This window comes from Balaenoptera acutorostrata, chromosome 5, assembly GCF_949987535.1.
Source record: "Balaenoptera acutorostrata chromosome 5, mBalAcu1.1, whole genome shotgun sequence".
NCBI lineage: Eukaryota > Metazoa > Chordata > Mammalia > Artiodactyla > Balaenopteridae > Balaenoptera > Balaenoptera acutorostrata.
The window spans coordinates 117,871,531-117,899,138 of NC_080068.1; the positions used below are offsets into that span (position 1 = coordinate 117,871,531).

Genomic DNA, 27,608 nt, shown 5'->3' on the forward strand with positions numbered 1-27,608 from the left:
TTAATCCATGTTTTATACCATTTGTAACATACATATTGACCATTAGCTATACTAGATGTAAAATATATTAACAATAGATTTACTTTTGCATGTTTAGTGTTACATATATTTGTATAAGACAGTTCATTTTCATTTTTTTAAATGGGAAAAAAGAGTGATACCTAATCACTTTTTTTTTTGGTTTTGTTCACATGAAAGCATATTAACTGCAAAAGACCTTAATTGCTAGTACCTTCTTCTTTTCCATGTTCTTGTTTTACTTGTTCTTCTCATCCTCATCCTCTTCCTCCTGTTTTTCTTTCTTCATCATTTAATTTTCATAGTAAGTGAGATATTGTGTGGTCTACTCCCAACAATAAAAAGGGTGTGCATTTGTCTGGGATATTGTCTGTAAAAAAAACCAATATTTCACATAAAATACTTCTATGTGCATTTTAAAAATGTGGAATAGGTATACAGTGGAATATTCATCATAAAGAAGGAAATTCTGCCATTTGCGACAACATGGATGAAACTAAAGAGCATTATGCTAAGTGAAATAAGTCAGACAAAGACAAATACTGTATGGTATTTCTTATATGTAGACTCTAAAAAACGTATAAACAGAGAGTAGACTGGCAGTTGCCGGGGCCTGGGAGTGGGGAAAGTGAGTTGTTGGTCAAAGTTGTAAGATGAATAAGTTATAAGATGAATGAGTTCTGAGGATCCAATGTACAGTATGGTGACTATAGTTAACAACACTAGATTGCATACTTGAAAGTTGCTGAGAGAATAGATCTTAAATGTTCTACCACACACATGCACATAAAGGTAATTATGTGCAATGATGGAAGTGTTAACTAACCTTATTATTACGTTAATAATTTCACAACATATTTGTGTACCAAATCATCACGTTGTACACCTTAAATTTACACAGTGTTATATGTCAATTATATCTCAGTAAAGCTGGAAGAAAAAAGAAAAAAATGTGCCTTTTAATAATACTCATAAATGACAGGAGAAAATGAGTAAGATGTAGCAGACTGATTCAAACAAATAAGGAGAGATAAGGAAGAAGTCATAGCGACAGGCTTTATATTGTGAGCAAGAAGAAACTTCCACAAAGAAAATTTAAAAATATGCATATGACTAATAGATCAAGTGAAGAATTAAGTAAATACAGTAGCAGAAACCTATTAACACCCATAAAAACAAAATGATTTTAGGAGATAAATAAAATGGTATTAAATATCATTTTATATGAAATTCAGGGTTTGATTTATTTGATAAAATTAATTATACTAATTATATTGATAAAATATACATATATACATTTCATCTGTCATTTAGGTAAATATTCATGGAACAACAATTCCCATCATTAATAAATTAAAATAAAAACATAATACAAAACGTAAAAATTACTTTGTAAAATTATGGATACCACATTCACTACCTCCAAACAGTAGGAAGAATAATTGTGATCATAAATTCTAGACAACTTTTTGTGGGTTACTTTATTCTTCATAATGTCATATTTCCATGGTGTTGACACTAGGAAGGTGCACTCTCTCTCTTTATCCAACCTCACTTATGGGGAGTGAGGTATGATGTTCTGCCCTGCTTAGAGTTACCTCATTTTTGTTTAAACATTGTGGGAATGAAGCTAGTTTCCCCTATGAGTCTCCTTGAGAAAAGTAGAATATTTTCTTCTTTTGGGGGAATAAATACAGTAATACTAGGTTGCTCTCAAATTTTAATAGTCAAATGGAACATTAATTATTATGGAAAGGGAAGAAAGAAAAATACTCGGCAATGCCATACATGTACCTCATACTTACAATTTTGTCTGTTTTTTTCCACTAATTTACTCATTTATTACTTATATCCTATTTACTCTGGAATAGGTTAGAAATGGTCTATCGATTAGGAACATAAATTAATTAAAAATTAAAAATATTTTAATAGAATCATTAGAACACAAATATAAGTAGGCGATTTCAATATTCCACTTTCAATTAGGGATAGATCAACCAGACAGATGATCAGCAAGGAAACAACTTGAGGACTGGAACAACACCATAGACCAATTATTCCTAACAGACATATGCAAAACACTCTACACAAAAACAGCAGAACTAACATTCTTCTCAATCATATATGGAACATTTTTTAGGATAGATCATACGTTAGGTCACAAAACTTAACGCATTTAAGAAGATTGAAATCATACCATGTTGTCTTTTCTGACCACAGTGGAATAAAACTAGAAATCAAAACAAAATAAAACTGGAAAATTCACAAATATATGAAAATTAAGCAACACACTTTTGAACAATCAATCGCTAAAAGAAGAAATCACAAGGGAAATTTATGAATATTGAAGACATGAAAATGAAAACACAGCAAATCAAAACATGGGATATAGCAAAAGAAGTACTAAGAGGAAATTTATAGTGGTAAATACATTAAAAAAGAAGAAAGATCTTAAATAAACAACTGAACCCCTACACCTCAGGCAACTAGAAAATGAAGAGCAAACTAAACCCAAAGTTAGCAGAAGGAAAGATGAGAGTAGAAATAAGTAATAAGAAAATAGAAAAATTGAAAAAACTGAGTTGTTTCTCTGAAAAAAATCAACAAAATTGGCAAGCCCTTAAGGTAAACGAAGAAAAACAGTATACTACCTGCATAAGACAAACACATAGACCAGTGGAACAACATGGAGAACCCAGAAATAAATGCTCATGTTTATGGTTAAGTAATCTTTGGCAAAATTGCTGATGCTACACAATGGAGAAAAGGTAGTCTCTTCAACTAATAGTGATGGAAAAACTGGATATCCACATATAAATAAATAAAGTTGGGCCATTACCTTATACCATATACAAAGATTCACTTACAATTGATTAAAGACTTAAACGTAAGACCTGAACTCCTAGAAGAAAACAGGGGAAACACTTCATGACATTAAATTTGTCAATGATTTCTTGGACATGACATCAAAAGCATAGACAACAGGGCTTCCCTGGTGGCGCAGTGGTTGAGAATCTGCCTGCTAATGCAGGAGACACGGGTTCGAGCCCTGGTCTGGGAGGATCCCACATGCCGCGGAGCGGCTGGGCCCGTGAGCCACGGCTGCTGAGCCTGCGCTTCTGGAGCCTGTGCCCCGCGACGGGAGGGGCCGCGATAGTGAAAGGCCCGCGCACCGCGATGAAGAGCGGTCCCCGCACCGCGATGAAGAGTGGCCCCCACTTGCCGCAACTGGAGAAAGCCCTCGCACGAACCGAAGACCCAGCACAGCCAAAAATAAAAAAAAAAAAAAATAAATAAATAAAAAAAAAAAAAAAAAAAAAAAGCATAGACAACAAAAGCAAAAATAGACAAATGGGACTACATCAAACTTAAAAACTTCTGTGCAGAAAAGGAAACAACCAACAGGGCAAAAATGCAATCCCTGGACTAGGAGAAAATATTTGTAAACCATATATCTGATAAAGGGTTGTATATGGAATACATAAAGAACTGCAACTCAAAAACAAAAACAAAAACATTTCATTTTAAAATGGGCAAAAGACTTGAACAAACATTTCTCCAAAGAAGAAATATAAATGTCCAAAAGGCATATGTAAATATGGTCAACATCACTGATCATTATGGATTTTAAGTCAAAATTGTAATTAGATTTTATCTCATACCAATTAGGATGACTATTATTAAAAAACAGAAAACAACAAGTGTTGGTGAGGACATGGAGAAATCAGAACCATTGTGCAATGTTTGTTGGAATGTAAAATGGCACAGCCATTATGGAAAACAGTATGGCGGTTCCTCAAAAAATTACAAGTAAAACTACCATGTGATCCAGCAAATCCCAGTTCTGGGTAATTATTTAAAAAATTGAAATCAAGATCTTGAAAAGATATTAGCACCCCCATATTCATTGCAGCATTATTCACAATAGCCAAGATGTGGAAACAGCTTAAATATCCATGGACAGATGAATGGATAAAGAAAAGATATTATATACAATAGAATATTATTCAGTCTTAAGAAGATAGGAAATTCTGCCACATATGACAACATGAATAAACTTTGAGGATATTACGCTAAGTGAAATTAGCCAGTCACCAAAAGACAAATACTAGATGAATATTTATACCTCCACTTATATGAGGTATCTAGATTACTCAAACTCTTAGAAACAGAAAGTAAAATGGTGGTTGCCAGGGGCTTGGGGGAAGGGAAAAAGTGACTGTTGTTCAATGGATATAGAGTTTCTGTTTTACAGGATGAAAAAGTTCTAGTGATCTGTTGTATAACAGTGTGCATATAGTTTGCTTTACGTTTTAAAATGGTTAAGGTGATATGTTTTATGTTATGTGGTCTTTATCACAAAGAAAAGAAGAATTATAGGACTTCCATGGTGGTCCAGTGGCTAAGACTCTGTGCTCCCAATGCAGGGGGTCTGAGTTCGATCCTTGGTCAGGGAACTAGATCCCACATGCCACAACTGAAAAAAAAAAAAAAAAAATGAAGAATTATCAGGTGGAGGACACACACACACATATAGCCCTCAAAGAAAATAAAAGCCAAGTGAGAAAATAAAGAAAATGAATAAAGCATTTAACATAGAATATATGAAGTAAGATAATAAAATTAAGGTAGACTATTTGTTATTTTAAGATGGGATAAACATACTCTTTAACAGAAAAATTTTCTGGATCAAAACCAATATCTAATTACCATATAAAAGAAGTACATCTACAAATGCTAAAGCCATTAAAAACAAAAAGAACTGAGGATGCTTACCATCACCATTTATATTCAACATCCTTAGTACATTCCAGCAAATTTAATAGGTCAAGTAAAAAAAAACGTATTCTTATACATATTGACCAAGAGTAGATAAAACTAATTCTAGTGACAACATGTAAAGTTTATTAGCTGCCTACCCAATGGCCATTCTTACCATTTTTTTTTTTTTTTGGCTAAAAAACTACAATCTTATTTGGTACCCTCCCATTTCCTTGTTACTCATGGTTATGGACTGGATTAATAAAGTATTTGAATACATTAATAATTCATGACATAATATAGATCCCAGAGGATTTGTTTTAGTAGACTCCATGGCCAAATAAAGCCATATCATTCCAAGTTCCTTTAAGAAGGAATTTCCCAAACTATGGTTCGTTAAACACTAATGTTCTGTTAGATGTTAATGTAATACAAAACAGAGTTCTTTGATTTCTAGAAATGCTGGGTTAAATGAGATATTTTTTACTGTGGGACTCTAGATACTTTAATAGCTTATGACACAATGTGAATCTTCTAGAGGAGATCATACTATATAACACAACCTCTTGATCATAAAACTCTCTTTACAGAACACCCCTTACCATCATGAGTGACACCTGTGTTCCAAATGCATACTATGGCACACAGGCTTAGGGAATTTGGCTATACCTACACCAAGGTAATTAAAATAAATGCCAATCAATAGATATCAGAATCATTAGTCTATCCATTTGTATTAAAATTCCTTCTCTGAATTCCTTTATTACACAAGGTAGCTTTTGTTCTCTCCTTTTATTGGCTTCTATATTTAAAAAGAAATTACACAGTCTGTAGAATATCTTTACACTGTTTTTATTTTGAAACAAAGACCAAGGTAATAGAAGCCAGGGTTTTGTCATTTCTTCCTAAATATATTCATTTAGCAAATATTAATTGAGGATTGTTTGTGTAAAAGGCTTGGCACTGTGAGAGATATTCATTAGTATTACACATGGCCTTTATACATAAGAAGTCTGTAATATAAAAGAAGATATGATCATGTATGCAATAATTGCAACACATCAAGCATATAATAAGTACCATATCCGTGGAACAAAATGCCATATGAATTGATTGGAAAAGTAGATCACTTTTTCCTTTGAGAGACAACCAAAGAATACCTAATAAAGAGAAAATATAATAAGTGAAGTGACCACTTAAGCTTAATAGTCAATATTAATGTCTTCAATAAACAAGAAGGCAAGGCTACCTAAGGACCTGGAGTGTGTAGGAAATTCAGGCAAGAGAATTTGAGAAGATGAGAAAAGATTCGGAATTTGAGTTGTAAGGGATGGACTAATTTATCATCTAGAGATGAATAATAAGATTGTCAAGTAGCTTTGAGAGCCCAACTGAAAATAGTCAGCATGAATTTATGGTAGGTCAGGCAGCATGACTCTATGATTAGCAAAGCCAAATGAGAGAAATGCTCTTCTTAACTATCTGTGGCAGACAATGTGGGAAAATTTAACTCTTTATTTCAGCAAAAAGTCTATTTTGAACTATAATAGGCCATTAATTTTCATTGTTAATTCCTCAGGTCATCAAACTTTTACATAGAGCCTGACACCAATATCAAAGAACTGTGCATTTCAGTTTATGTTTCAGAGTGCCTTCAGAGTGCTGAAATATAGAATAATAGAGGTCTCAGACTTTATCTCATGCTCCAGGTGCTGTTGGTTTTCTATAAATATTATACAATGAGATTGTAATGTCCTGTACAGTTGTATTTCATTCAGAATACAGTGTGTTATGTTCCAAGTGGTTACACATGATTTATAATTTTTGGTAAGATGGTTCTGTCAGGCAAATGATGTTATGGCTTATTTTCACTTATCACATTCAATAAATCACTTTAAAAACAGGCCACAGCATAAATGAAGCACTACAAAACAGCACTTAAAAATTCATTTGCCTTAATATTGTGTTATGGAGAGCTTTAATGGGAAAACTAAATGGATTTTTTTTCTCTGAAGATCAAGTATACATCACCAATATTTTTTGGCCTGTTTCCATTAAAGGGATAATAGAGCTGGGGTTATAGTGTATTACTTTATACTTTTATACTCTATATCCTTGTTGGGTATTTCCAACTCTTTCACCACATAAACTCCAAGTACATAGTGTAACTCCAAAATAGCCTCAAAAATGAAAGTCTTCAATAAGAAATTTCACATTTTCTTACTATTGCAGTCTGTCGTTTCTCTTCCATTCACCTTCTGTGTATAAGTAGCAGGAAAGAGAAGGAAGAAAATCTTAAGAGGGAAAGAAAGAATGTGTTTGTTCCTGCATCTTGACCTGAAGAAATGAGCCCTGCCCTACATGAAAGCGATCATTTTCTAAGAGGATTAAAACCATTTTCTCTTATTGGGGATTGCTAGTGTAAAAGTCAAAAAAGTCCTTACTTTGATCTAGCAGCCTCAAGGCACATGGACGGGTGGATGGGCCACTGACCCTATTCAGTGCATAGATGGCCATTGCAGTATGCACAGAACAGGGAGGGCACCACTGTAAACACACCAAGCCCTAGCCACAGTTCCCAGAGGTGTGACAGCTTGTGTTGCATCATCTTATTCTGATTACACCCTGAGACCCAGTGCTTCTTCTCTATCTCTCCATGGACAGAAAACTTGGTGACTTACACAGCCGAGCCATGGTCTTAGAGAAAGATGGTCCAGACCAAGAGATGATCAAGTTAACAATAAATGCCTTCAAAACCTACAACATTCAGACTTTCTTTTTCTTCTTTCCTAGTTCAAAATTTATGACAGTTCTCTCGATTCCATCTCTGCTCATCTCTTCAAATATCTTGGCTAACTTGAGTGTCCCCTCTCAGTTCTGAATTATCAATACTACATCTCCACTGAATTATTCTCTTCAGGACACCAATATGGGCTAGTATCTCCCATATTTAAAATAGAAAAAAAAAAAAAAAAAACTGCCCTCACATCTTTCTGAGCTACCAACGCTTTTTACTTCCTTAGGGAGCTTCCATTATTACATGGTTGACCAGAGTTCCCTGACTTTTCTCAACTGTCCAATAAACGTATGTCCCACCACAGGGAGAGAGTCCTTCTCATGCAGCACTTTCCATGTTTTGTCCAGCTGCCCATGGTATGAGGAATAGAAAAGGGAAGTTGGGCATCCTACTGACTCTATTGCTTCTACACTTTCCTTAATACATCTTAGAGTACATGTGTGTCAGTGTCTTTTGCATAATAATCTCCAGAGACTTCCACGCTCAGCTGTAATGGATACTCTCATATCCTCATTTTATTTAAGCTGTCAGTAGCATTCAATATGTGGACCATTCCTTCTTTCTTTTTTCCTCTCTTAGTTTTCATGACACTATACCAGTGGGTCTCCAACTTGAGAGTGCATCAAACTCAGCAGAAACACAGATGGCTGGGTCCCACCCCAGAGTTTCTGTTCTAGTAGGTCTGAGGTGGGACCTGAGAATTTGCATTTCGAACATGTTCCCAGGTGATGCTGATGCCTTTGCTCTGGGGACCACACTTTGAAAACCACTCTACACTCTCATGGAAACTTCATCTGTCTTTACAAGGTTCCCATTTAATTATGCCACTATTATAGACACTTATCATTCTCTCTGTCAGATTATCCTCCTTCAAATGACCTCTAATTTCTCCTCATAGTTCAGTCCCTCCCATCAGTCTTCTGCTTGTACTATATAGTTTTACTCATTTTTTAAGATCTCTAGCCTACACATTTTGAATAAATTTGCCTAGTCATTAAGCCTCAGTCATCACATGGTGTTGCGGTGAGGATTAGGTTGTAAACGTCAATTAATTTGGCCAAGACAACAATGGTGCCACGATAATTAATAAAGTAGGAACACTAACTATGGTAATCAGTCATAGACTATACACTATTTAAAAATAGGTCTTTAAAAGACAAATCCAGAACCCAAAATATTTTTAAAACATTAAATTTTATATAGGTAATTCCTTTAAGTTACATCTCCATAGCTTTGATGATTTTGGCATTCCTTGTTTAAAATATGTAGCATCATTCATAGTTTAAACTTTTAATGTAAATAATCTGACTAGATAAACTATTTTAAGTTCTATTTTCAGTCATTGCCAGAACAGATTTATATAAGGCAGGCATTCTATCAAGTTTCATAATATTTATTACATAATTTTATCCAATGCTAGAAATTTTATTGGTAATACGCCCAAAGAAAAACAGTTACTTAACAAAGTGAAGATGTAGTTTTTCAAACAAATGGCTTTTTGACAGCATAATTTCATGTTGGACAGAAACACTCATCACCTTTTTTCTATAAGGAAAGCAATATTTATTTCTAGAAACCCATTATAATTGCATTATTTTTTGAAGTTATATAATCATACTTTTCATGTTGAAAGAAATCTGGCATTGCTATGCAGCTCACTTTATTGCATACAGGCGGGAAGGGATGTAAATCATCTTGAGAATTCCTCATTCCTCTACCATGTCTATCTTTCTTTTTCTTTTTAATAGTTAATTCAATGTCTATCTTTCTTCATGTTCTTCAGATTTTCATGACTTTTAATTTTGGTTAACAAAATGCTACTGTTTATGATGTATCTGAGTAATTTTATGCAGTAAGCAAGTTCCTCAAAATTATTTGTAAATTGATTCATTTGAAAAAATGTAAAGCAAGGTTTAATACTTATATGAGATTTATTTTTCAATAAAATTATTCACAAATAATTTACCTTTCTGAAAGATTATTTTTCAAACCTATAGTTCTGAAAATTGGGCTGCTGAACAGACCTTAACTCTCTAGTGAGATTCCTAATGGACCTGTGATGAACATTTGGTGTAATTGAAACATAAATATTTTTGTTTTAAGCCACTGATGTTTTGGAAACTGTTAGTTACCACAGTATGATTTAGTCTATCCCAACTATGTTAACAGGCATATTTGCAGGGTTTGATTATGGACCCTTTTGTTTAAGTTTTTAATTTCTCTGCATTAAAAACACTACAACTTGCTACTAACCAACAAAATGTATCAAAGGTGCCAGGAGATGCAAGATTATCTTCCATGAGATTGAAATACTTATCTTGCTAAGAGACTTTCTCCTTTGTTGGCTTTGAAAAAAAAAGTTGCCATGTTGTAAGATGCCATATGAACAGGACCACACAGCAGGAAGTTAAGGACAGCCTTAGGCTGACACCCAGCAAAAAATTGAGGCCCTCAGTCTGGTAGCCTGCAAGCAAATAGAAGCTGCCAGTAACTTTATGAGCTTGAAAGTAGATCCTTTCCCGGGTGACCCCAGATGAGAACCCAGTCCTGTCTGGCACTGTGGCCTTGCAGGGGACCCAGCTAAACCATGCCTGGATTCTTGACCCACAGGTACTGTGAAATAATATATGTATATTGTTTTTAGCTGCAAAGTTCATGGTAATATTGTTATACAGAAATATATAACTAAACCAACTGAGGATCTAGTTCTGTGATATTTTTCTAATTCAACAAGGAGAGATTTCACTGGTTTTATTGCAGTGACTTCCAAGAATAATAAATTTAATGGAGGAAATTATAAGATAAACTATTCTGAAGGTTCAATTTAATTTCAATAGCTTTGTGAGCCTTATGTAGCATTTACTATCATAAATGATATAGAAGATTAGATGTTTTGATCTTTTGAATAGTTAATAATCATTGAAGAATATTTTGGACTATTTCATTATTTCTGTCCAGGTTCATTGTATGGCTATGAGTACTTTATGAAATATACACTTTTCTGTATGTATATTGTTCTTCAATGAAACATGGAAAAATATAGTCATATTGGTTTGAAGTACAGACAATCTGTATAATTATTTTTTTACTAAGATCTAGAGTGAATATAAAATAAATAGAACCAATAAGGTAATTTTAACATCACAATTAATAATTTTACCCTAGGATTTGTAAAGGCCGGCATCTTTGAAAAATAAAGCAACATCAGAAAGCAGTAAATTAAAATAAAAGATGTGACAGATTTGATCAATAGATGGAGGATGATAGATAAATTGTTCTAAAATAGTGTATGTTTCCCCTAATTTTCTCTTCTGACAATAGAGCTACAGATGTTTGGTTTTACAGGCCTTCTAATTAATTGTATCTTCAAGTTCATACCTATTGCTGCAGTCTAGTCTCTTAATTTCTTGGGTTGTCATTTCAATCTAACTAAGATACTTAAAAAAGTATTCTTATTATTATTCTCCATAACCCTGTGCTTATGAGTAATGGCTCACTGGTTAATTCTATTATATATAGTCTCCTCTCATTCACCTAGCTTTCCAAATAAGGAATGCTGCTAAAGACTCACCGAATTACTTTTTATTGCAGAAATTGGATCATGATTTCATGTTTAGTAAAAGTCTTGTTGCTCTGCTCAGTCTGATATATGGTCCAGTATATCTTCCCACAGCTCACAACAAAAGACTAACTGCATAATGTATTACTGTGGGATACTGGAAAAATACACATGAATCTACATCTATATATCATTGTTCTAAAGTCTTTATCTCCAGATCTGTGAGGCATATTATCAATCTCAGCTGAACCATAAAACAGTTATTGTGTCATTGTCCTTGGTGAAAGTGATTGACGACACTGTTGGCAGATTTGTGGCAGGGAAAAAGCTGTATAATTTTCAAGCCTTTGAATTCATGGCTGTGGAGAATGGTGGAATGGAGTAACCTACTAAGGTTGGTGAGTTCTGTGTTAAAGATGGAAAACATGCAGCAGGTTACACAAATATATTCTCTGTACTTTTTGCTCCTGGGCCTTTATTCACAAAAAGGTTCTAACTTTCTTTCCCCCAACTCCACATTTACCTCTAGAATATATAAAAGAGTGATTAAAAATCATTGCTTACCTGTGCTTTAAGTTACAGTTTATGTTCCAAATTCTTCATACACTTTCTTGGACTTCACTGTCTTCCCTTTACTAATTTTTTAAACTACGCATCTCAAACATGTGACTAGGAATTTAATAATTTCTGTTCATATTTGGTCCCATTCTTTTTCAGTGATTTAATCTCGAGATAACTTACATTTTTAAATGGCATGAACTTTGTATGTACTTAATCATTCATTTTTATTTAAAACATGTACTAATTTCTTTAGTACGCACCAGGCCAAATTGATTGATTGGTTTTTTTTTCTCCCTTTCTTTTATTTTCTAGTAATATTTACTAGAATTACTGAATGCTTACTATATGTGTGAGGCACAGTGAGGAGTATATATAGAAAAGTAGATATATGGGCATACCTACCTAAGGAATTCTTGTATAAGAAAGGAGACTACATCAAATTTCATTTTCACAAGCATCCGTAGGCTCCCTGGGAGAAATGATGAAGGGGATTGTGAGACTGAAATCAGGCTTTCAACCCTGCATCAAATGTCCTGCAGTGGTGGTAGTGGGAGCACAAAGGTGCTCTGCTTTCTCTGTTTTCTAGGGAGATTTAGAGCTCCAGAAACCTGGGGAATTTCTAAAGTAGGGGGAAAAAAATCCAAATACACATGCCCAGTGATGGAGTGGATAGAACAGTATGGTATCACTCATATGAATTCTAGCTCAGAGCTTAAAAAAATGGTCTACATTTCTCAATAGGAAAGACCTTAAAACTGAAAGAATAATACAACCTGTTGAGGAGTAAGTTATCCACATTCTCTTCTAAAGAGTAGCTCAGCCTAACATAAAGATCTAAAGACACTTGAAGGAAAATTGCTTCTCCCAAGTCCTGGGAGTACAGTGTCCATGGCAAAAGCAGCCCAGAGAACTGAATGCTCAGAAGAATGAAGAACCAGTGAGAGCGTCTGTGAAGGAGGCATGGACTTAGGGTCAGTACCACTGAAACTTCTCCCAGACTAGACTATCTCCAAGAATAGGCCCATGTACTAGGACTCCTTAGAAATGACATGAATAAAAGAAATGGAGATAACTAACATTTTCAAATCCCTACTCTCTGGCAAGCATCTGTTAAGCTCTTTGCATGTTTTATTTTCTTAAAAAGCATCTGACACAGGCACTATCCCCATTTTACAGGTGCAGAAACAGAGGCCACAGAACATTACCCAAGCCCACACAGACTTTAGGAAAAATTCAGGATTCCTGAGCTAGTCTAGTACACTGGGGACTCCAGCATCTGGTTCCTGCCTACGTCTCCACCTTTATCTCCTTTTACTTTTGCTTCAGTTGTAAGTTTCCTCAATGCTGCTCTAAAAGGATGTTTCCTATCTCCCTACCTTTGCTTATGTTGTTTCCCATTACAAGAACACCTACCCTGCACCCTTGTCCTTCTTCAGCTTGCTGAAACCCACTGCAGTTACCTCCTTCATAAATATTTAATAGCAGACAGGGTTAGCTGCCTCTGAGCTTATGTGACACCTATGAATATTTCCAACACAGCCTTTATCTTCACTGGAGTACCAAACTACACTGAGAGCAGGAACTCTGTTTTAACCTTCTGTATAACATGTGCTTGACATGAACTGGGGGGTTAAAATCAGGATTCAAATCAATGGCTCTGTGATTCCAATGTTTATTCCAAAGAAGATATACATGCTCATAATAATTATTGCACAAGGTAGTTAGTGAAAATCTCCATTGACAAAGTTCAGATAAAATGCTGTGGGAATTCATAAGTGTAGAATTCTCTAGACTAGAAGGAATTTGACCTGTCTTCCCAGTATCCTTCTTTTTCCACAGCTAAGTATTTCTTATCCCAAACTGTAGAATTTCCTTGTCACTAACACTCCCTGGACACAGAAAGAATTCATAGGAGCTAGCCAACACCTGTTTTTTAATTGAAGTACATTTCTTAATTTAGTGGTAGAGTCAAAAGAATTCACATTTTCTTACACAAAATTTGTTCTTTGTTAGTAGAGGCACAAAAATAGCTTTATGTTTTTTAATTGCACTTTCATATCGCCATTTTGGCTAACAAGTTCTACTCATAAAGATTCCGTTCCTTTATAATTTGTCATTGTAGGACTTCCCTGGTGGCACAGTGGTTAAGAATCTGCCTGCTAATGCAGGGGACATGGGTTCGAGCCCTAATCCGGGAAGATCCCACATGCCTCGAAGCAACTAAGCCCATGCGCCACAGCTACAGAGCCTGCACTCTAGAGCCCCCGAGCCACAACTACTGAGCCTGCATGCCGCAACTACTGAAGCCTGCGCACCTAGAGCCCATGGTCAGCAACAAGACAAGCCACCGCAATGAGAAGCCCGTGCACTGCAACAAAGAGTAGCCCCTGCTCTCTGCTGCTAGAGAAAGCCCACATGCAGCAACGAAGACCCAAAGCAGCCAAAAAAAAAAAAAATTTTTTTTTCATTGTATTATTGACAAATATATTTTGGTATTATTACATGATTTTTAATAATAGTGATTTCCTATGGATATTATTTTGATTTTACTGAAACTTCTGGGATTTCAATAGACTTTTTGGGGAGAAGAGATCAGAAGAACTATACAATTTCATCAGCACTCTAAGGTATGGATCCACTAATTTCTAAAAGAGGAAGTTAAAAAGCTTTAAATTATATCAGGAACTCTTTGGGTTAAATTCAAAGAAAGATTTCCTGACAGTAAAGTATGTTATGCATGAGCAAAAAAATGATAGACTGGAGCTTTAGAGCCTTATTGTCATTAAATGAGCATGGAGATTCCTATCTGCTTAGAATAGCTAAATTTAGGTAATGTCTGCCAAGAAGTAGATGAGGTGAAGCAAAAGGGATAGCATTAGCTGGATGACTTCTAGAAGAACTTTTCAAGATTGTTGTAAGGGTTTATGAATGCATTAAATAAATGCAGTAAAGTAATAAGCTACAAATGTCAAACAGTTCTTTTTTTGTTTATCCCCTGAAGAATTTCAGGGACTGAAACAAGGGTTACAGAAATTTAGCTCCGTCCTAGATACTTCCAACAGAGAAAAATAATAACCAGTATTTTGTAGAAAAAGAAGTCAAAGGAAAGAGTTTAATATTAGGTACCCATCACTGATTAGGGTTATTTTATATAAAAATTCATAAAAATCAGTCTTTATGTGAGTAAATATTTTAAAAGAGATTTTTTAAAGTGTGTGTGGTAGGCCAAATAATGACCCTCCAATGATGCCTATACCCTAATCCTCAGAGCCTGTGAGTATATTACCTTACATAGCAAAAGGGATTTTGCAGAGAGAACTAAGGTTACTAATTAACTGACCTTACAAAGAAGACACTATCTTGGATTGCCTGGTTGGTTCCAGTGTGATCACATAAACTCGTAAGTGAAAGAGGAAGACAGAGGAATCAGTAAGAAATGTGACCAGGAAAGAAGAAGCATGAGAGATTTGAAGCATCAGAGGAACTTGGGCCACAGTTGCTGGCTTTGAAGATGGAAGAAGGAGGCCATGAGTCAAGAAATTCAAGTGGCTCTAGACAGCCACTAACGAACTGGGGATGTCAATCCTATAATGAAAAGGAATTCTGCCAACAACCTGAATGAGCAAGGAAATGGATTCTCTCTAGAGATTCCAGCTAGGAATGCGACCTTGCCACACCTTGATGAGACCCCTTCAGACTTCTGGCCTACAGACTTGTAAGGTCATGAATGTGTGTGTGGGTTTTTTAGCTGCTAAATTGTGGCAATTTCCTTGGGCAGAAAATGAAATTGAATACAGCATGCAACCTGTTATATAACAACATTTAAGTATTTGTAATTCATGACACAATGTGTGCACTCATGAAGAGTATCATGCTTTTAGTATTCTGATTTATAAAAGATGGTTCAAAATATTAAGTGAAAATATAAATTTTCTCTTCAAGCCCAGGAGAATGCAGCCTCTCAAGGATCACAGAGCCATGGAAACGGCATGAATGCTGACAGCCATTCCAAAGCTAGGAGACGAGACGGTTGTCTGTATTCAGAGCCCCATATGGCCACACAGAGTCATCTGTGCTGATGAATGCCAGGATGCTAGGTGTTAGCAGAAGAGAATGCAAGAGGAGGGAACAATGCTGCCCTCCTGGGATGGTGCAGCATAACTTGAAATAGAGATTTGATAAGTGCACCACTTATCAAAAAAAAAAAACCTGCACAAATACCCACCCTTTCAGGCACGTTTCTGATCTCTAAGAGCTGCTGACAGTATTTGGCAAGAAATGACACCAGGGCAGCTTTTTCTCATACTTTCCACTTAGACTTAGGCGTCCTTTAACCCTGGTTTGGCTGCACTTATTGCCTTCCTCATTTTGAGATGTCACTCATTCCGCTATCATGCCATCTCTGTTCTGACCCATTCACTGGGAAGAACCAAGACAGCCCTAGACTGTGTGGCATATCAGGGTATGCCTGGTGCATACCTAAGCAGGTATTAGCTGGAAGATGTGCATTACTGTCTGGGTTCACGTCTGCTATCTGGGCATTTACCAGGATGGCAAATGCTGGATATGTTTTCTGTGCTTTAGTGTTGATGTAAATGCAGCATTTGCCATTTGGGTGCATACTTTCTACATTTCATCCCTAAGACAGTTCTCCAAAGAGAAGTAGCAGCTGAAAAACACAAATACCAACTCTTGTAAAATAAGCCTCTGTTTTATACACAGTTAAGTTGCAGAAATAATAACCTAAGCTATTTACTGTAGACATTTCATTTGACCATACTTAAGCAGAAAGGGCTTCTTTCCACGGTTGCTAATATTACTACTTTCCTTCCTAATTACCTCAGGAATCTGTGTTTCCTGAAAGAAGCAACACAGAGAAACATTCCATTTGAAACAAACTTCACATAAATTTTTCTAAGCACAAAAACAAAAGTGCATATTAATCAGGAAGGAAAGTGAGTGAATTATTCCCCACTACAACATACTTAGGATGTGGTGAAACAGGTTTTATTTACTGTACTGCTTCAAAAAAGAATCATTCCACTGTAATGTGGAAGACACTGTGTATACAGGACATTTCTGAGATTTTAGGTTCTATAACAAATCTATTTTAATACTCTGTTCTACCTCAATACTGAATACTTTAAAGGGATTCTTTAATGCAATATGATGATAAGCACATGAAATTTTACATTAAAATGTCAAAGGTTAATAGCGGTTGAAATGTAGGTATGAATCCTATGTACCCACTTAAAAGGGAGGGTGGAAATGAGGGTTTATCAAAGCCTTTTTGGCCACCATATTGAGAAAATTAAGAATAAAAACAAAGAAGAAATGAGAGTTGGACAGAAAGAAAAGTAAAAGTTTCTGGACAATAAGGATAAAATCCCTGGATCCAATCATGCTTGGGGCCAGGTCCTTTCAACTTTTAAGTAGTCAATACCCCCTCTACATAAATCACAGAGTTGGGTGTTGAGGAGGTTGCATCAGTATGTGCATTATCCCAAGATTTTAGGAATGACAATATGGATGTGTAAAATGATAATGCATTTCATGTGTCAGAATGCCTCGTCAAAGACTTATGGTGTTTACATGATTTCAGTAGAAGGTACATCTATAGTTGGAGATGTGAATAAAAGCTGAATGCACAGGATTGCGTGTTCTCTACAGTGGTTGGTGTAATTCAAACGAATAGAGGGAAAACATTTTTTAAATTAATAATTTATTTTTTAGATTTTTTTTTGATGTGGACCATTTTTATAGCCTTTATTGAATTTGTTACAATATTGCTTCTGTTTTATGTTTTGGTTTTTTGGCCGCGAGGCATGTGGGATCTTAGCTCTCTGACCAGGGATCGAACCCTCAACCCATGCATTGGAAGGTGAAGTCTTAACCACTGGACTTCCAGGGAAGTCCCCTAAAATTCATAATTTTGATAGATCTTAACTAGGACAGAGTCACATCTTATAAAGGTTTGTTTCTAAAACCATTACCAAAAAAAAATAATAATCACATCTAATGAAAATTACTCTTCTTAAATTTTATCATTTTTTAAAAAGTTAGTAATGCATATGACTAAGGGTTTTTAGTAAGATTAAGACTCCCCATGGATTTCTTGTGCTCTTAAACCTTGTGCTCTCATTCTTCTATTATGGTCTTAGGTGGTACTATAGGTCAGCACAGGTCAGGACTGCCATGTGTGGCCACTTGGGCTAGTAATGCATAAATCCAAGGGCATCTTATTTAGACTTTGATGTGTGACGTATCCTGGAATGATACAATGTGGAGATTGTGAGCATTTGGATAAGCTGAATACATGATACTATGTGTGCTTGATGGAACTAGTTTCAGAAAACTGCACAACCTACAATTTAAAAATAATGATTAATGTCACCATGCTTATGTTCAAGTAAAATCATCTTTAGAATGCTTTCACTTATTCACTCATGCAAAAATATTTTCTAAGCAACTATCATGCTCTAGGAACTTCATTAAAGTCTAAAGATATCATCATGGTAAACAACAGAGATATGATTGATATGTTCATGGAGTGTACATTCTGATGAAAGACACAGTCAAATACACATTCTTTTTTTTTTAACATCTTTATTGGAGTATAATTGCTTTACAATGGTGTGTTAGTTTCTGCTTTATAACAAAGTGAATCAGTTATACATATACATATGTTCCCATATCTCTTCCCTCTTGCGTCTTCCTCCCTCCCACCCTCCCTATCCCACCCCTCTAGGTGGTCACAAACCACAGAGCTGATCTCCCTGTGCTATGTGGCTGCTTCCCACTAGCTATCTGTTTTACGTTTGGTAGTGTATATATGTCCATGTCACTCTCTCACTTTGTCACATTTTACCCTTCCCCCTCCCCATATCCTCAAGTCCATTCTCTAGTAGGTCTGTGTCTTTATTCCCATCTTGCCCCTAGGTTCTTCATGACTTTTTTTTTTTCTCTTAGATTCCATATATATGTGTTAGCATACGGTATTTGTTTTTCTCCTTCTGACTTACTTCACTCTTTATGACAGACTCTAGGTCCATCCACCTCACTACAAATAACTCCATTTCATTTCTTTTTATGGCTGAGTAATATTCCATTGTATATACATGCCACAGCTTCTTTATCCATTCATCTGTTGATGGACACTTAGGTTGCTTCCATGTCCTGCCTATTGTAAATAGAGCTGCAATGAACATTGTGGTACATGACTCTTTTTGAAATATGGTTTTCTCAGGGTATATGCCCAGTAGTGGGATTGCTGGGTCGTATGGTAGTTCTATTTGTAGTTTTTTAAGGAACCTCCATACTGTTCTCCATAGTGGCTGTATCAATTTACATTCCCACCAACAGTGCAAGAGGGTTCCCTTTTCTCCACACCCTCTCCAGTATTTATTGTTTGTAGATTTTTTGATGATGGCCATTCTGAGTGGTGTGAGATGATATCTCATTGTAGTTTTGATTTGCATTTCTCTAATGATTAGTGATGTTGAGCATTCTTTCATGTGTTTGTTGGCAATCTGTATATCTTCTTTGGAGAAATGTCTATTTAGGTCTTCTGCCCATTTTTGGATTGGGTTGTTTGTTTTTTTGAGATTGAGCTGCATGAGCTGCTTGTAAATTTTGGAGATTAATCCTTTGTCAGTTGCTTCATTTGCAAATATTTTCTCCCATTCTGAGGGTTGTCTTTTGGTCTTGTTTATGGTTTCCTTTGCTATGCAAAAGCTTCTAAGTTTCATTAGGTCCCATTTGTTTATTTTTGTTTTTATTTCCATTTCTCTAGGAGGTGGGTCAAAAAGGATCTTGCTGTGATGTATGTCATAGAGTGTTCTGCCTATGTTTTCCTCTAAGAGTTTGATAGTGTCTGACCTTACACTTAGGTCTTTAATCCATTTTGAGTTTATTTTTGTCTATGGTGTTAAGGAGTGTTCTAATTTCATACTTTTACATGTACCTGTCCAGTTTTCCCAGCACCACTTATTGAAACGCTGTCTTTTCTCCACTGTATACTCTTGCCTCCTTTATCAAAGATAAGGTGACCATATGTGCGTGGATTTATCTCTGGGCTTTCTATCCTGTTCCATTGATCTATATTTCTGTTTTTGTGCCAGTACCATACTGTCTTGATTACTGTAGCTCTGTAGTATAGTCTGAAGTCAGGGAGCCTGATTCCTCCAGCTCCGTTTTTCTTTCTCAAGATTGCTTTGGCTATTCGGGGTCTTTTGTGTTTCCGTACAAGTTGTGAAATTTTTTTTCTATTTCCGTGAAAAATGCCAGTGGTAGTTTGATAGGGATTGCATTGAATCTGTAGATTGCTTTGGGTAGTAGAGTCATTTTCACAATGTTGATTCTTCCAATCCAAGAACGTGGTATATTTCTCCATCTATTTGTATCATCCTTAATTTCTTTCATCAGCGTCTTATAATTTTCTGCATAGAGGTCTTTTGTCTCCTCAGGTAGGTTTATTCCTAGATATTTTATTCTTTTCATTGCAATGGTAAATGGGAGTGTTTTCTTAATTTCACTTTCAGATTTTTCATCATTAGTGTATAGGAATGCTAGAGATTTCTGTGCATTAATTTTGAATACTGCTACTTTACCAAATTCATTGATTAGCTCTAGTACTGGTAGCATCTTTAGGATTCTCTATGTATAGTGTCATGTCATCTGCAAACAGTGACAGCTTTACTTCTTCTTTTCCAGTTGGATTCCTTTTATTTCTTTTTCTCTAATTGCTGTCAGTAAAACTTCCAGAACTATGTTGAATAATAGTGGTGAGAGTGGGCAACCTTGTCTTGTTCCTGATCTTAGTGGAAATGGTTTCAGTTTTTCCCCATTGAGGACGATGTTGGCTGTGGGTTTGTCATATATGGCCTTTATTATGTTGAGGAATGTTCCCTCTATGCCTACCTTCTGGAGGGTTTTTATCATAAATAGGTGTTGAATTTTGTCAAAATCAAATACACATTCTTATTGTCACATGGATAAATGTTATGATGAGGGAGTTAAAAGGTACTGTGGGAAGATGGAGGAAGGGCATTTAAATTGAAATCTAATTAATGAATGAGACCAAAGGGTTTAAAATATTATGTGAGTATCATGTGTTTTAGTATGTAGGGCTTACTTTTTCATACTCTGTGTGTTGAAAAAAGCAACAAAAGTCAACCAGAGAAATGAAAGATAAGGTTTCCTGGAGTTCCATTATCATAGCTTCTCACCAGTCAGTTACTATACTGAATGCACTCATTTTGCTAGTTTGTTCTTGCTTTTACTGTTGTTCTTTGTTGTCTCTGGTCACAACTAGAGTTAAAATAATATTTTTCTTGTGGCAGATGTCCCTCATTCATATCAATGTATTGACCAATGGGATGAATATAAAAAACTGGAGTTCTAAAAAACCATCCACTACCTATTTTAGTGTACCCCTCTCTTGAGCAAACCAATGAGAAGCATTTTATAAAGCTGTCTGCTCTGCAAGTTTCTTCTCTGCTTATTTATTCTCTCACAAATGGCCCAAAGCAGGACACAGGCCCAGTGATCTCTCCCTTATTCTCCCTTCAAATAGGGAGTTTACCTCAGGTCTTCCAGTGAACCCTTGCTCTCTAAAGGAGGTGAACTCAGTGTTCAGTTATGTTGAAAGACCTTTTATGATATTGCTGTTAGCTTAGGGCCTGTACCTCTCTCTTGCCCTGAACTGTACAGGCATGTTAAGCTTCTCTATTCACTGTAATTCTTGGCTACATGCAACACACCCTCCTGCACCCTAGGACACCTGACCTAATCTTTTCTAAAGAAGGTACATACAATACGCAAGAAAAGAATACATCACTGAGAATGGTAGCACTGAGATGATTGGGAATATGTAAACCTAGCCTGGCTAAGAAAGCAAAAATAAGAACCTGGAAGCCATATTCATGGATTTTTAACAGGACCCAGAGGAAAATTCCAAGAATAAAACTCATAAATCCTTGGTTGAATGTGCTCAGAAAAAAATAAAAAATGAAAAAATAAATACATAAATTGTGCTAAAGATATTAGGTACCTATGCACGTGAATTCCCAAATAAAGAATGAGAAACAAAGATAGGTTTATTTACACTGATTTGTCCTAATTCTTGTTAAGATAGTGTTGTTAACACTGATTTGTCCTAATTAATTAATCTGGTAAGGTTGGAATTGATTTGGCCTCCTAAAAATAATTAATTCAGCCTATGATTTCTAATCAGAAAATAAAATACCATTATTACTATGCTTCAGTTAATTGGAAACTATAATAATTGATATAAGTAGAGCTAGCTATGTACATTTAAATAAAAAATACCAGTTGATAACCAAATTCATTAATCATAAATTTAACTTTAAAGCATTGAGAAAATTAGGATAAAATCCTATAAAATTAACCAGATTAGGACATCCCTCAAATTGGAAAAGAACCCAGATTAGGCTGAGTTAACTAGCCACTACAGAGAACTCTTGTTCTAGAAGCATGCAGGTTCACCAGCTGTGGTAAGCTTTGTGACTTCCTTTGCCATTGTTTAGGAAGCCCACCATGTATTGCCACAGACGATGCTCTGAGGAAAATTATGCCTCAGAAGTTCTCAGAACCTTTATCACTTCAAACAAGGACCTCTTTATATAAGTGCCTAGATTGCCAGTTCTGATTAGGCTATAATGATTGTTTGGCCCAATTTTATATTATTATCTAATTTGGATAAATGAAAGACTACATGTTATATACATGCAGGTGGCTTCTCCACTAGCTCATCCTCCTATATCCCCCCCACCCCAACTGGAAGATAACCAGTATCTTGATGTTTGTGTTTATTGCTTTCTTTCTATTTGTTAAACTTGTTTCATTGCACATGTATGCGTCTTTTAACAATACATTGTTTAGTTTTGCTTGTATTTTAGCTTTGTAAAAATAGTATCATACTATATATGTAGTTTTTATGACTTTCTTTTTCTATTCAAAAGTGTGTTTCTAGGATCCATCCATTTTATTGCATGTGGCTCTTTTTCATTGCTGTGTGATATTCGGCTGTGTGAATATATCACAATTGATCATTTATTCTCGTATATTTGGATGCTGGTGTTGCTTTCAATATTTTTCTGTAATGAGTAGTGCTGAAAGAGTGATAATGAGTGGTACTAAGACTTTTTTTTGTATTTGTCTTTTGATACACATTTTCAGGAATTTCTCTATAGTATATATTTGAGGAGTTGAATTGATGGGTTACAGGGTATGTGAATATTCATTACAAAATAATGCTAAATTGTTTTCCAAAGTGGTTGTATTATTTTACATTTCCACCTCAATGCATAAGAGTTCTTGTTATCTACAAACTCTCCAAAGCTCAGAATTGTCAAAGTATTTTTTTTTCTGGTCTAGTACATATAAATCATTTGGGTGTTAATTTTCATTTCCCTGATTACTAAGGTTGAATATATTTTTATATATTTATTATTCATTTAGGTTTTTCCTTCTGTGAAATGGCCATTCTCTTACTCATACTTTTATTAGATATTTTGTATTTTTTTTAAACTTATTCGAACATTTTCTTTATGTATTCTGGTTTATGAATCATTGGCCAGTTATATGTATTACAAATCCCTGACTCCAGTTTGTAGTTTACAACTTCTTTTTCTTCTTTTTTTGGGGTGGGGGGAGAAGGGATATCTTTTATTGAATAGGAGTTCTTAATTTTAATATAAGCACATTAATTAAAATTTTAATGGACAGTACTTTTTGTGTTCCCTTGGGGAAAAATTCTTTCTTATATGGAGTAAACAACAAAGGGATTCTTTTTCCTTATATTTTCTTCTAAAAGGTTCAAAGTTTTACCTTTTATATTTAAGCCTTTAACCTATTTACAACTGATTTTTATATTGTTGTGAGGTTGATGTTTAATTTCTTTTTTCCTCCGGTTAACTATTCCTCTCACCATAATTTATTGAATTTTCCCTTCTTTCCCTGCAGTGTATCTTTTGTCATATACCATATCCATATAGCTATTGGAGTTTTCCTGTGCTCTCTTCTTGGTCTAGAAAGAACTTCTGATCTGTTTAAGGCTATACAGCCATACCTTGCTTCATTTTATTGCACTTCACAGATACTGTGTTTCTTACAAATTGAAGGTGTGTGGCAACCCTGCATCAAGAAAGTTTATTGACACTATGTTTTTCAATAGCATTTGTTCACTTCCTGTCTCTGTGTCACGTGTTAGTAATTCTGGTAATATTTTAAACCCTTGACCAACAAAAAGATTACAACTCACTGAAGACTCAGATGATGATTACCATTTTTAATTAGAATATGTACATTGTTTTTTCAGACATAATACTATTGCACACCTAATACACTATAGTATAAGGTAAATATAACTTTTATATGCACTGAGAAACCAAAAAATTTATGTGACTCGCTTTATAGCAATATTCACTTTATTTTGGTTGTCTGGAACAGAAACCACAATATCTCTGAGGTATGCCTGTACTTCATTCCTGGTCTTCACCTGAGCATAGCTATGTCTGTTTTTTAACTCTGCATTCTTGACTATCCTGTCCAGGATTTAACTTGTAAGAATAGTGGTGTTTTCAACATTTTCTTAAATAAGGAGAAAAAAGCTCACCTGTCCTATTATTCTCCTGCTGTACTATTTATTTGTATGTCTTTTGCACACTTTTCCACAAATGTTGAAAAATCAGGAAACACAGATTCTTCTTATGAAAACATGCTCCACTAACACCTGCAAAAACTAAAGCCAAAATAAAAAGATACACATTCCTCAGTTAGCACTGCTGATGAATGCCTCATCCTTCTTAACTAAGAGGAATTTTAGACATTTCCTTGGATTTGGGCAAAAATCAGTGTCTTACACACTATGGTTTGTAGGAGACTGTCCCAAATTCTTTAGAAGTTCTTCATTATATGATAGTTTTCTATCTTGTAACAAAAATATATCCTTGGATGTGGCAGTTGGAATCAAAAAGTGGATTGTGAAGATTTAATCGGTTTTCAAAAACATTGATACCGTTTAACTATTGACTGAAAAGGACCTCCCAGCTTAAATATTGACTAACATGAACCTCTAGTCTCTGGCAAAATTTTAAGGTTATAGTTTACTAAGGAATGTGGTTTGGCAAAGATTTTTCATTTAAACAATTGGGTATTGTTTGCCTATCTTAACCTCTTTGCAATGCCTCTTTGAAAACTGTAGAAAAAAAGCACTGTAAGTATCTAACATAAATAAAACAGTTATAAGCAAACATTGGAACTAAATACCAGATTCAAGTGTGAGCTGGTAGAAGAATGTGTTATGGTTGGCATCATCTTTGGTCCTCTGAGACTTTGGAATTTAAGGAGTGCTAACCAATATTGCCCTTTTCTAAGGTGGAAAAGGTTTCTTGGACAAAATTAAGCATGATTCAAGATATGGATCCATAAAGAACATTTGACACTAAAGGCCCACAAATTAGACTTTATCTAAACAATTATATATCTATATTTATATCTTTATACAGTCAAAAAAATATTTTTTCAGCGTAACAAAGTATTTCTGAAATACCCTGAATTATAACTGTAACTTTTCTGCTATTAATAAAAATGGTATTATAATTATTCATTAAAAGTAAATAAAAATTATTATTGTACAAAAGTCACTTGATTTCGCAGAGCTGCACAAAAGGGATAATTAGATGAGTCTGGTATGAAGTAATAATTTTATTAATACTTATATATAATGTTAATTTGAATTTGGTTACAAATTTATGAAAATGTTTCAAAATATCTAGAAAAGATGTTTAAATGAGTAATATATATATATACACATAATTGTTAATATAACACATTAAACTGAATAATATAACTGTTAAAGGAGAATCAAGGCTGAGGTGCTTTAGGCAAATTAAATAAGAAATTTTGAAAGACACAAAAGCATGCAAAGTAAAATTACGTATGTAAAAATTCTCAAAGGAAAACTTATTTATGACATAGAAAATGTTATATATTTTACCAAAATGAATTTTTCAAATACTTTGTTAGGTGAATTAAATATTAGATGAATTGTGTTTGATTATACAACTTTAATTGTATTCCTAGAGCCTGATTTAAGCAAGATCTTAAAGAATTGATTGGATTTTAAGTAGATTAGTGGATATGTATCAAGGGAGTTGGGGCATTGCTAACAGGCTGGATTATCTAGTAAGTTAATGAGAAGAAATGTCAATGGGGCCCAAGGAGTGAGGAGCTGGAAATGTCACTGTATAAATCTCCAAAATGAATTTTCTACCATAGAGAGTAAAGTGTGCAATATTCATCCATTTATGCCATATGGATCTTACAATCCAGTGGGGAAGACATACATTCATTATTGAGCATTTCCTAGCTATTAGGCATGTTTCTACACCCTGAACAGTGAGCAAAACAGAAAAAAAAAGTGCCTGCCTTCATAGATCTTATATTCTATAGTAAACATAACAATTTCAATTAGGATGAAAGTTTTGGGGCAAGGGCAGTGATGGGAAAGTAAGATTTAATTTATAAAACAGACCAGGAAGTGGAGTAAAGACAAAAGTTTTTATTATTTTATGACCAGCTGAAGGACTAAAATCAAGTGAGAGATACATAGATAGACAGGTAACCTTGTGTGATACCTAGACATTATTATGTATCTCTGGACAATATATGAAGAGACCATGGGTGATGTGGGAAGAAACTGAACCCAGAACTAAGAAGCTAGGTGATGTGATATGCTAAAGGCAATATTTACTACTTATACATAAATATGCTGATGTTTCATGATGTTGTTAAAGAATGAAAGATCTGGTAAAACCCAATTTGGGCTTCTCATTTCAGGGCAGGACCTCACCTGGGACAGGTTGAATACCATTATTTCCAATCTAAGCATGTTTCCCTTAAGGAACTGAGATGACAGAAACCAAGTTCACTGAATATCATCACACTTCACATCTCCTGGTGAGATTTGCTCAGAATTTATCCTTTTTTTTACAACAGTAAACTTCAACCTCTGTAAGATGAATGTGTCAAAATGCTCATTTCCACTAAGCCTCATCTCAGTGCTCTGTAGGACTTTGACGAAACATCACAGAAATTAGCCCACATTGACAATTTAATGCAGCTTTTAGTGACTTCCTCAGCAGGTATCACTTGCTCCCTTGTCTGGTGGTCCACCATTAAATGGAGCTTTGTCTGGATTTCACTGCTCTGTTGCCTGTTTATGACACATATTTCACTGCCTTGTGGATTATAGTACTGCAGGTTTTTTAAAAAATTAATTTATTTATTTATTTTTGGCTGTGTTGGGTCTTGGTTTCTGCGCGAGGGCTTTCTCTAGTTGCGGCGAGCGGGGGCCACTCTTCATCGCGGTGCGCGGGCCTCTCACTGTCTCGGGCTCCCTTGTTGCGGAGCACAGGCTCCAGACGCGCAGGCTCAGTAGTTGTGGCTCACGGGCCCAGCTGCTCCGTGGCATGTGGGATCTTCCCAGACCAGGGCTCGAACCCGTGTCCCCTGCATTGGCAGGCAGATTCTCAACCGCTGAGCCACCAGGGAAGCCCAGTACTGCAGATTTTTAAAAAAACTTTTACATAGGTCTCTTTTTTTTCTCAGATTTCACATTTCAATATGTAATCTTTACACTTAAACTCCATTTGAATAAATTATGTCTTTCTCTTTAAAAATTTAAATAGCAGATGCAGAGAGAGAGGTAATGGTCTATGGTGAGGCGCAGAAGGCAGTCAGCAGAAACCACAAAGTCTGGTCACGGCATTTATCCCATTCATTCTGCTGTGATATCTGTGGGCCAGTCGTGGTCTTCAAATGCTCACTCCATTATCCACTCTGGTGTCTCCTTAGCTAACTTCCAACTTCTCTGGTAGAGAAGGTTCA

The 27,608-nt window shown here is 35.3% G+C and overlaps 1 protein-coding gene across 1 annotated transcript in view; it reads left to right on the forward strand.

The window, feature by feature from the left end:
* UGT8 (UDP glycosyltransferase 8) overlaps positions 1-27,608 on the forward strand; it is a 513,963-nt gene that overhangs the window by 155,087 nt on the left and 331,268 nt on the right. The window contains exons 5-6 of the mRNA XM_057547075.1: positions 13,819-14,323; positions 26,559-26,678. The gene's annotated coding sequence lies outside the window, so the exon portion shown is untranslated. The remainder of the gene's footprint in view (positions 1-13,818; positions 14,324-26,558; positions 26,679-27,608) is intronic.